At 49.0% G+C, this 11,012-nt stretch overlaps 1 protein-coding gene across 2 annotated transcripts in view; it reads left to right on the top strand.

Annotated features, from left to right (window-relative positions):
• The first annotated feature begins 9,178 nt into the window (after positions 1–9,178).
• The window catches only part of LYPD6B (LY6/PLAUR domain containing 6B), a 149,632-nt gene continuing 147,798 nt past the window's right edge, over positions 9,179–11,012 (top strand). For both annotated transcript variants that reach the window (XM_016205584.2, XM_016205605.2), the window contains exon 1: positions 9,179–9,470. The gene's annotated coding sequence lies outside the window, so the exon portion shown is untranslated. The remainder of the gene's footprint in view (positions 9,471–11,012) is intronic.

The following is an 11,012-nucleotide window of genomic DNA, read 5'->3' as shown; positions in this document are numbered from 1 at the left end:
CCAGTAACCACAGCTGCTGGGAGCCTGCACTGCCCCCCCGCATCTTTGCAGCAGCTTAACAAGTTCCCCATAGAGAGATTAGAGGTGCTTATGGAATCACTTAGCCAAGCTGGTACACAAAAGCACACTCGGCTTGTGCCAGCATCTGGAAATAAGCTGTCTGCTCCCTCTGCTAGAAAGAGCCTGTATCTGAAAGTCCCCTCCTGTTGCCACACCCCTGAGGACGGTCCTCGCTGTACTGTGCAGGCTGCTCTGTCCTCTGTGCGTGAACCAGCCATTTGTAAACTCGAGATGACCATGATCTTGGCCTCGGCTATGTACTCATCTCCTTTCAGACCTTAAACCAGGAGAAAACCAAAATCCAAAGAGGTGAAGTAACTTGTCCAAGGTCACATGGTTGTTTTGGCTCTAGCACTCGGATTCCTTCTATGACAGCCCTCGGCTTGCCCATCTCAGTTTTTGCCCTTCCCAATTCCCCTATGAGTTGTTGTAAATAGTGCCTTTTAAAGTGTTTTTCACTTTACTATGTTGAGCCAATAAACTAGGGAGTTCTTGAAGAAATAAAGTGTATGTCACCAATATGTGGAGCAGCAGAGAAAGGTACAGGGATATTGGGAATCATCTGGATCTACCCAGCGACATTAAGTGACCATCTTCAGGTCACATGGAGGGACCAAGCCCAGAGCACCTTGCTCACTAGAGTCAAGGTTCTCTCTGCTGCATCACCCCTGGCCTGCAAACATCGAGGCTCCCATAGTAACTGTGATAGCAGCGGAAGCCCTGCTGACATGCAGTCAAGCACTGCTTGTTATGAGTTAGGTGGAAATGTAGCCACACTCATTGTTACATGTCTACTATGTGCCAGGGACCTGGCGCTCAAGAGTGGACTTTCGCAGCTTATAGACTGGAGTTCCAGTAGTTCCCACCACTCCCCATGCTAGCCTAGTACCTCCAACAAGTTATCTGGCCTCTGCAGCAGAAATCTCCATGTGAGGAACTCTAAGCTTTCTGCAAAAATATTAGCAGTCATTTATTCCTTCCACAAATATCTGAGCACCTACTTTGTATTCAGCATTGCTTTCAGAGCTGGAGAGGAGTGGTAAACAAGACAAAATGAAGTCTTTATTTTCTTGGAGGCAACTTATAAGGCAGGGAACACCATTTTCTAAAAGGACTCTGGGCATTCAAGTACAGTAAAGAGAAAACAGGACACTGTGGTAGCAAGTGTCTTGGGTCTACTTTCAACCTGGTATTTCAGTTCCTCCTTGACCTAGCAAATTAAAAGGATGATAATTATGTTTGTGTTGCCTTCAAAAGTAAGAAGCAAATTTGGAAGAATCAAGAACTTCTTTCCTGGGGTTAGAAATATAACAACATAGCTATTTGGACATTTTTGTAGCCAGTCATTTTGTAAGCAGACCCACAGAATGTAGTCTACACTTTAGTGCTCCCTCTGAAACCCAGATGAAAGAGGGCGAACACATGCCCAGTGATGCTTTAGACAGCCCAGCAAACTCTCACTGATCCACAGTCCTGGGCGGGGAGGGGGAAGAATATTGAGGAAAAGATCTAGAAAAGCTGTCCAACTTCAGGGTCAAGCACAAGCCTGAGGGGGCACCTGTATCTTTTCATAGCCCTCTTTTCAGGAAAATGAAATTTCTTCCTTGGAAATTTCGCTTGCTGGCCTGGTATGTGAGAAGTAAACCCAACACACTTGGGGCTGTTTCAACTTTTTGCTACATCAGGACTCTGATTGGTGAGCATCAAAACCCCAATGAAGCACATACTTCCTTGGCTGCCCTTGGTCAGCATGGAGAGAATTTCACCAGTCAAAAAGAGAAGATTCTGGATTTTATTTGAGAATGCTTGAGTGGACCGTCTGGGCACCCCTGAAACATTACTTTGATCACAACTCTTGCTGCGGCCTCTGCCTGCCCTGTTCTTGCTCCAGACTCAGTTCTCAGCTAGATCTACCAGGAAAGGAGCAAAAGTTTCCCACCTTGGGCCTCACATAACTAAATGGCATCAGACTGAGGCAGGCTGTTCGGTATCTAATTAGCCTGTGGCTTTAGGAAGTAGAACAAAACCTCTACTTTTTTTTTAAAAGGTGTCACTTGAAAGTGTTAGCTGAATAGCCTCAGCTGTTCAAATAGCAAACGAGATACATGTGGGGTGTACGGAGGGGGTGGGTGCTGGGGTGAGGTATCAATAGTCCTGGAGAGACAGGTCTAGGCTTCTTTGGGATTTAAAGGGCTAACACAGAGGTGGCTGTGCATTTTATTTTTCTCTTTTAAAAGCCCTATTTTATCTTTAGAGTGCCCCTCATGTGAACTTGGGTTGTGGAAGGGAAAACATTTCTCTTCCTTTGTTCAGGTGGGATGAGAACTTTGCTTAGAGGGAAGGGAGGCTCCTTGCAGGTGTGGGATGGAAGCTGTTTGAAACTGAACCATCTTTGGGCCTGTTTCTTCACCTGAGAAAGGAGAAGGTGGGATGAGGTCAGTTTCCAGGCTGCCTGGAGGCAAGTGGCATGAGGAGTGCTTATTCTAAAACCTCCTGCTCTCTTGAACCCAAATCCTCAGGAGCAGAGGAATCTGTCTTGAGTGAGCTTCCCAGGTGACCCTCCTCCCCAGAGATGTCTGGGAACAGTGGTCTGCTGATCCCTAAGTCTTCCAGCTCAGAAACCCTTGGCTAAGTCTGGGAGGCAGTCAATTCTAATTATGTTCGAGACCCAAACCTCTTGGCAAATCTGAGGACAGCTGTGGATGCTCTCTTTAGGGAAAGTGTATGCATGCACACCATACTGAATCCAGTTTCAGGGTCTCAGGCCCTTGACGAAGAATTTTTACTCTGAAGTCAGCTCTCAAAAGAGAATCTAAGAATTTAGAGCCATGCCCGTCGCAAAGTAGCTGCTCACTGAAGGTTATTCTATTTGTGTCTCTCGGCTTTCCTATGATACACTGGTATTATTTTCATTTTATAGATGAGCACAGTGGGGCATAGAGAGATTAACATACCTTGTAAATGGTGGCTGGATTTGAGCCCAAATAGTCTGATTCCATAACTAGTGAACTTATAATTTTGGGTGATCTAATCACATGATTATCAGATTTGCCTCCCTGCAGTCATAGCTCTTTCTGACTCTAATATTTATAGCCATTTCCTACATCTCTCCCATATTCGTTATAATTAGTTGAGTAGTTATGTGCCAGGAATGATCCTAGGAACTTTATATGCATTGCTTTATTAAAAGATACTCTCAGAAAATGAAATACAGTATTAACGTACACACTGAGTCCTGAGTAAATGTAGAAGCAGCTAAGAAGGGAAGTATTTCCTGAAATTTTTTTGGATTATTTCCTTTTTGGATAATTTCTCTTTCGTGATATTATCAGAGAACTAGAGATAGACAAGAAACTGAAGCTTTTCTAGTTCAAATACTTTCTTAGGGACCAGCAGAGAACAGTAAGACAGTTATTTGCAAGGATTAGTTCATTCTAGATTCCTAGGAGTCCAGCAGTGGTTTTGTGCCTATTTTCAGCAGCACTTCAGTGTCTATCAGACATCAGCTGGCCGTCTCTGTGCTGCCAGTCAGAGCGACATTAACGACAGTCAGAGCACCGTTTAGTGAGCAGGTGCCTTGTGCCGGCTCTGTGCTCAGGCACCTCACGTACATAATTCCACTGAACCTCGCAATGGTACCAGACCTTCACGTTTCGGATGCCCCTTTCAGCAAAGACCCTCAAGCAGAGATTCTGCCTGTTTTTATGCCTGCACATTTCCTAAGTGGCAGAAATGCATAACTGAAGAATAGCTCCAGGGATATTCAGGAAGCAGAGGTGGGAGTAAGGGAGAGCGAGCAAGAGCGCACCCATGTGTGTGCCAGGGCAGAACTTGTGCTTTCCTGATGGTTCCCAGGCCAGTCTGGGTGGCATCACTTACCAGGCTGGCCCAGCCCAGGTCACGCACAGCAGGAGGATGCTAAATCACAGAGGAGCACAGGCTCCACTGACTGAAACCAACACACAGCAAGGGCTGGGCCCACTTCCCGTGGGTGAGACCCGGAGGAGCTCCCAAGCTCAGCCCCACCTGCTGCTGCCCCAGAGGGCAGGCCCTACCACAGCCCCACCCTGGGATACCAGCCTCCCCACCTGCCACAGAGGGAGGACAGCTGGAGTAGGGCACACCTAGGTGGGGCATCCACTGCAACTTTTTTCCAGGTTGGCCTTGCCCAGTGTGACGTGTCCAGCCAGGCAACACCAGATTTTAAAACACCCATCCACGCAGCACTCACTGGTGAAGGGGCATGGGGGCTCCAGGCCTGAGAATGCTGAGCCTACTGTTGGGGGAAGGGAAGGAGTGAGCCACTTGACCATGACCTCACCTTGGCAGTCTCTAATTACAGCCTGCGAGATTTAACACAGGCAGTCATAGAAGTGTACTGAAATAGTTATAAGAAAAACGTTCTCCATTGCAGTTTCAAAGTTGTACAGCATTCCCTGTACCGCTCTTGAAATGGGTTTCTTCAATGAGTCTTGAAACTAGCAGCATCACAACATTACCTTGTGTGTGTATGTGTGTGAAGCCCATTTATTTGTTCAATGGGACACACGCACAAAAACATTCCACACTCTCTGTATCCTGTTTTGACAAGTCTTTGTTTTTGAAACTTCAGGGACTCAGTGAGTGCAAGTGGCTCAGGTCACACTTGACCTCCGAGAGGCCTGGAAAGGCCACAGATGAGAGATCTCAGCAGAGGGCCAAATCCAAGCCCCATTTCTGCAGAAGTTCTGTCCCGGCCAAGACTTCCCAGCTACAGTCCCGCCAGCATCTCCAACTACCAGCTGTGGGATTTTGGGTCTGTTGCCAGAGTGTTTGCACAGTGCAAGGCTGGCATTATATTTCGGAGTTCCCCTGCCTGTGACATCTTCAGAAGTTAAAGATTTGCTTGACAGTTTACAAAGTTGCCCTGGGAGTGCAGACCTCCCACAAGCTGCCTGGCTGGCAGCAGGCGGGGAGGGGAGCAGTTCAGAGAGGACAGGTGGGCTGCCCGCCGTGCGCCGCGCTGGCCCGATGTGAATGACCAGCACACGGCTGGACTCGAAAGCCCGGGCCACAGCGTGTTGGTTTACTCGGTGTTAGGTGAACCCCTGCCCTGTCCTGGGTCAGTTCAAGGTTCTGGTGATTCAGCAGCGGCGGGCGAGCGCGGTTCCTGCGGGACCTGGGGCTCACAGTCTGGGGGTGGGGAGGATATTACCATCGGAAATTGTTTAATAATAGCCTAATGCCGTTATTAGGGGGTCGTTTGAGGGGCGGGTGACGTGGGGACGGCGTAGGGTGGGACGGTGGGAAAAGGCCTTTTCCGTTCTCCCAGCTCGGAGCTAACTCACCGGCGCCCGCGCCCTGGCATTTTCTCCCCGGGGTCTCGGGGTCGATATTCTACCAGGACAGGGCTGGCCCCCCGCCCTTGCGGCTCGGCCGGGTGCGGCGCGCTCGCTCCGCGCTCCATCCCCGAGCAGCGGGCCGGGTGGGACAGGCCGGGCCTGAGTCCCCGCCGCCGCCCGGGCGCGGAACGTCCCAAGTGTCACCTACCAGGCGGTCGCCGGGCGTCCCTCCCCCCCGCGGAGGATCCCGGAGGTTTTCCAGGGGAGCTGGAGCCCGGGGCTGCTCCCTGGCCGGGGGAAGGGGGGGCACCTGTCGGGCCTCGGTCCCCTCGGGGTGTCCCAGGTGGCTCCGGGCGGGGAGGAGCCGCGCCCCGCCCCGCCCCGCGCGGCCGCAGCCAACGCGGGCCCCGGGCGGGCGCGCTCGGAGCTGAGGCCCGGAGCCCGGCGAGCGCGGGCGGCGCGGGCGGCGCAGGTGAGCGGGGACGGTGTCGGCTGCGGGGCCGCGCGGCTGGGGCGGGCGGGGCGGGGCGGGGCGCCCTGGTCCGGCGCGCGGGGGCCGGGGCACCGCGGAGAGGCTGGGTCCGCTCGCTGGCTTCGGGGGAGCGGCTGCGGGCATCCGGACGCGGCGGGAGCTGGGGCCGCGGCGGGCGGGGCTGCGCGGCTGTTCCCGAGGCCGGGGCGCCGCTGGGAGGGGAGGCGGGGCCCGAGCGCTGAGGGGCGCGGGGCTGCTGCGGGGCTGCTGCGGGGCTGCTGCGGGGCTGCTGCGGGGCTGCTGCGGGGCTGCTGCGGGCGGCGGGCCCACCGAGGAGCCGGGAGCTCAGCGCCCCGCCTGCAGCGCTTCCCAGGGGCCTGCGCCCGCGCTGCGACGCCTCTGCGCGGCTCTTTACTTTTGCTGTTGGTGTTGAACAGCCGACCTGCACCCACGGGTTCCTAGGGCTTCGGAAAAGCCTTAGGCGGTAAAGCTGCAGGACTGCGCCCCGGGGCTTTGTGAGAGGCGGGGTGTGCGCCCCGCCTTCCCGGGCCTGGCGGTGGGGGCGATACCGGGGAAAACGTCTAGAATGGTGTTTAAATTCCAGCTGCTAGCTGTGTTACCTTGAGCAAGTTACTTAACTTCGCAGATCCTCGGTTTCCTCAAAGGTAGAGTGGGAATTATGATTAGGACGGCCTTAAGTTATCTGATGTTCGCAAAGTACACAGCACAGTGCTTGATGAAAAAGTTCTCTCCTTTTTTTTTAAATTTTTTTTTTATGCCTTCCAGAAGTCCCCACACATTTCTGAACAGAAGAGAGATCCAGGAGGCTTAGGTTACCCTTTTTTTTAGGAGGGACCCTGGTGGTGGTGGTTGCAGTGTGTTTGGGGGGAGAGGGCTTTTTTGGTTTTGTTACGCTTTTCCCACTCTGACTTGTTCGTGGCTAGGCCTCTCCCAGGCTGCCTTACTTCCTGACACCATTCTAGAGGCCAAGACTGAGTCTCCGGTGCACAGGCCCTGCAGACAGAAGGGTGTTATCAGCCCGCTGTCATCATGGCATTTGTCAGAATTCTTTTCTTTGGGTTGGGTTTGCTTCACTTGGAAATTGCCTTAAGCAATATGGAAGCTGATTGGGTCACGTGAATGAAGAGGCTGAGAGTTTTAGCTTCAGGCACAGTTAGATCCAGGAGCTCCTGTAGCAGGGCTCCTTCTCTCTGATGTGTATCTTGGCTCTTTTCCCTCTGTGTTGACGGGCTCTTTCTGTGGAGTGATAAATAGCACTGGCACCTTCAGGCTTATCTGCTCCTCTGGGGTGGGGATGGTGGGGTGGGGGTGGGGGCAGTCTCTTCTTCCATCTCCTCCATCATCATAGCAAATCTTATTGATAAACTAGACCAAAGCAGGGCCAAGCCATCTCAGTCGATAGGGAATGGGTTTCCACCCCAGAAGTGGGCACTTTACCCAGATGCCACCAGTGCCTGGGGGGGTTAGCTAAGCTACTCTGATAGTACCAGCTCCTGGGAATTGGAGAAGGGCAGTTCCCAATGCGAAGGCTGCATCCTGGGCAGATAATAACAGGACATGCCCATTGCACCACCTCTGCCTTTGCTTATCGCCTTCTAAAGAAGTCCGCAGCTCAGCGTACACTGCCTGGATGCTGTATTCTGTCAGTCATTGAGCCTTTATCCAAGACACGGAGGCACCTTGCATGTTCATCCCTTTATTCATTGTTTTGTTGTTCATTCATTCACTCAACATTTAATTAATGTCAAACATATGCTGAAGTCTCTGCCAAGGGTGAAAATGCCCTCTTTTGAGCTCACTGTCTGGCTGGAAAGGTAGTGTCTGGGACTGTTGCACTGGAGATAGAGTGAAGACTTCCCAAAGTGTCCTTTAAACTGGAGAGGAGTAAGGCTCCTGCAGGGGAAAAAGTTGGAGGGACTTCCAAGCCATGTGGTAGGGTGTCATTTAGAGCTTTCTGTTGTAAGGAACATTATTGAGGTTACTTTACTATCTTGTATAAGAAGTCTGGAGGGAGGCAGTTCAGAGTAGTCAGAGCTCTAGGTTGGCTCCTTGAAGATTCCCTTGTTTTTTTCTGCTCCATTCTGCCTTCATGTGGTAACATCCAAAGCAGAAAGGAAGGGACAGGGCTTGCTTCTCCGTGTTTCTCTAGATAACAAAGGACAACATTTCCCAGAAGTTCCATGTGCCATTGCCAGGTGCCATTGGCCAGAATAGTCACATGCCCACCCTAAACCAGTCACTGGCAAAGGAGAATAGGATGGCTATGAATGTTTTGGCCAAGCAAGCTTCTGGAGCTGGGGGAGGGGCTCACGTCCCCTGAGCACATCAATCCTGCAAATCTGAACAAAATTGGAATTCTGTTAGCAAGGAAGAAAGCGAGACTGCCTGTTGGGCTGTTAGGTAGGCAGTCAACCCTTCCTCCCACCGGTGGCGACAGATGGCCAAAGGCGTGGCCTGTATGGGCAACCAGGAGAAGTTCAGTACAATAGAAGTACATGGTGTGTCTGACGGGAAGAAAGGAGCTGAGGGTGGAGACGCAGGTAGAGACACGAGTACCCGATGTCAGATACCAATCTGGGTATCACTAAGAAGCATACATTTTGGTGCCACTCCTCAAAAAACTTACACTCAAAACCTGGAAAAGTTTTTCTGAGTTTTTCATGCTCCCATTAAAAACAGCAATAGTGGCTTGCTCTGGGGTGGTAATTCTCAAGGGGTGGACTAGGTGGAGGCTTTTAGGGGACCGGCCTCGTGAAGTGGGAAAAAGCCTCACAGATCTGCTGTGCCTCCCACTCCCCAGCCTTCCCCGGTACCCCCGCTTCACCCTCCCCCAGGCCCCCTCCTCCCATGTCTTCACTTCAGGGTCGGCACCTGCCTTTAAACTAACGGGCTGGGACTTGGTGAAGATGCAGTTAGTGGTAGATCCTGGACTAGAAGACAGTTCTGCAGGCAGTAAGTCCAGGAGTGAATACTCCGTAATTGTGTCTAGGATACTAGCCTGTCTATTGCTTTGAAAGCATTTAGCCCGTTTTCATTTGAAGTGTGAGGTGAGTGCTGCTTTTTGTTTCCATTTGATACGGTGGACACTGGCGGACATGTGGGGTTAGATTGGGTAACCAGGGGTGCTACTTCTCATGATCCTCCATCCTCAATATCTAGTTAACATAGAAACTGGCAAAAAGACCTGGTCACTAATCCTGGCAGAAAGGAGGGAGTGGAAGGCAGCATATTTAGTTGTTTCCTCAGCAGTACTGGCATGGGTTAATCAGGATCACTGGGAGAATGTGAGGGAATGAGGCAGAGAGATACTCTGGGTAGTCATTCATTCCATAAATATTTATTAAGCATCTACTGCGTGCCAGACGCAGATCTGGGCGCTGGTAATAAAAGAGTACACAAGAAAGACAGTCTCTTCTCATGGAGCTTACAATTTGCTGGAAGGAGACATTTATGTTTTGTTTCATATGTCAGGTGGTGAGAAGTCCTGAAATGAAAAAGAAAACATGTTAAGAAAAGAAACACGCTGGGCATAGTGCTGAAAACCTTCAAGGTTTAATCTCTCTCCGGTTGCCAGCAGGGAAATACAGCCTGAGCAGGTATGGTATTGGGAGAAAAAAAGACACACGTTCACTTGGAAGGAGAGGGTTACATGTGGGATAACTTGATCTTAAAGGATTCTTTTCATGCAGAATCTGTTTGTTGTACCTGACATTGTTCCAAACACGATTTATAGTGACTTACAAAACATGGTACCAGGCGATGAGAAACAAGTGAAGAAATATGAGCAAAGTGATAGTAAGGGTCATTTCTTTCATCGTTGTGTTCCAGACTTGTTTAGTTTTGGTAGCAGGGGAAGGAGGAAGTATGGTGATTAAAAATGTGGTGACTCATGCTCAGGGTTCATTATTTAAAAGGTGAGAAAATAAATTTTGATGACTCAGGAAGTTATAATGTTTTTTGCTGTGGTTGTTTAAAGCACCAATTTTGTTTGATAGGAAAAGTAGTCTCTTTACTATATCTCCTGAGTTAAAAAAACCCCCAAAACTATTAGTTTTTTTTTTAGATCAATATGAAGTGGCCCTAGCTGATTTGGCTCAGTGGTTAGAGTGTTGGCTGAGGTGTCCTGGGTTCAATCCCGGCCAAGGGCATGTACCTTGGTTGTAGACTCGATCCCTGCCCTGGCCTTGTGTGGGAGGCAGCCAATCAATGTCTCTCTCTCACATTGATGTTTCTCCCCCCGCCCCTTCCAATCACTCTGAAAAAGCAATGGAAAAATATCTCCAGATGAGAATTAATATATATATATGTATAGTGCATATATTTATATATAATGTATAGTGCATCAAAGGTTAACAGAGACCTAAAGCCTAATTTTATTGTCAGATAAATGTGATACAGATGAAAATTGGTGAGAAGTTTGGACCCATAACTGACTGGAAAAAATGTACAAATTCATATAAAAATTTATAGACTAGAAGTGTTATGCAGAGATTATTTTGATTACCTGTTTTTATTGGGTGGTCTGTTTCTTATTGTCAAGTTTTGAGAGTTCTTTACATAATCTGGATACATATTCTTTGTTAGAAATGTGATTTACAAATAATTTCTCCCAGTCTGTGCCTTATCTTTTTATTCCTGCAACAGTATTTTTCTCAAGGTAGAATTTTTAAAACTTTGGTAAACCAATTTATCAATCATTTTATGAATCAGACTTTTGTTGTTTTATCTAAGAATTCTTTGTCTAACCAAAAGTCTTGAAGATTTTCTATGTTTTCTTCTAGAAGTTTCATAGTTTTATACTTAAGTCTATGACCCACTTGGGACTAATTTTTATATAAGGAGTAAGGTATGAGTCAAGGAATTTTTTTTAGCCTGTGGAAGTTCAATTGTTCCAGCACCATTTGTTTAAAAGACTGTTCTTTCTCTATTGAATTGCCTGGATACCTTTGTTGAAAATCAATTGGCCATAAATGTAAGTGTTCATTTCTGGACTCTCAATTGTATTTTATTGATCTATATGCCTACTTTTTGCCAACACTACACTGCCTTAATTACTGTGACTTTATAATAAGTTTTAAAAGTAGAGAGTGTAAGTCCTCCAACTTTATTCTTTTATGAAATTGTCATGGCTCCTCTAG

The sequence above is a fragment of the Miniopterus natalensis genome, chromosome 8 (genome assembly GCF_054644295.1).
Source record: "Miniopterus natalensis isolate mMinNat1 chromosome 8, mMinNat1.hap1, whole genome shotgun sequence".
In the NCBI taxonomy this organism is placed as follows: Eukaryota; Metazoa; Chordata; class Mammalia; order Chiroptera; family Miniopteridae; genus Miniopterus; species Miniopterus natalensis.
Note: the sequence above shows the minus strand (reverse complement) of the source record. Positions and strands in the feature narration are given on the sequence as shown.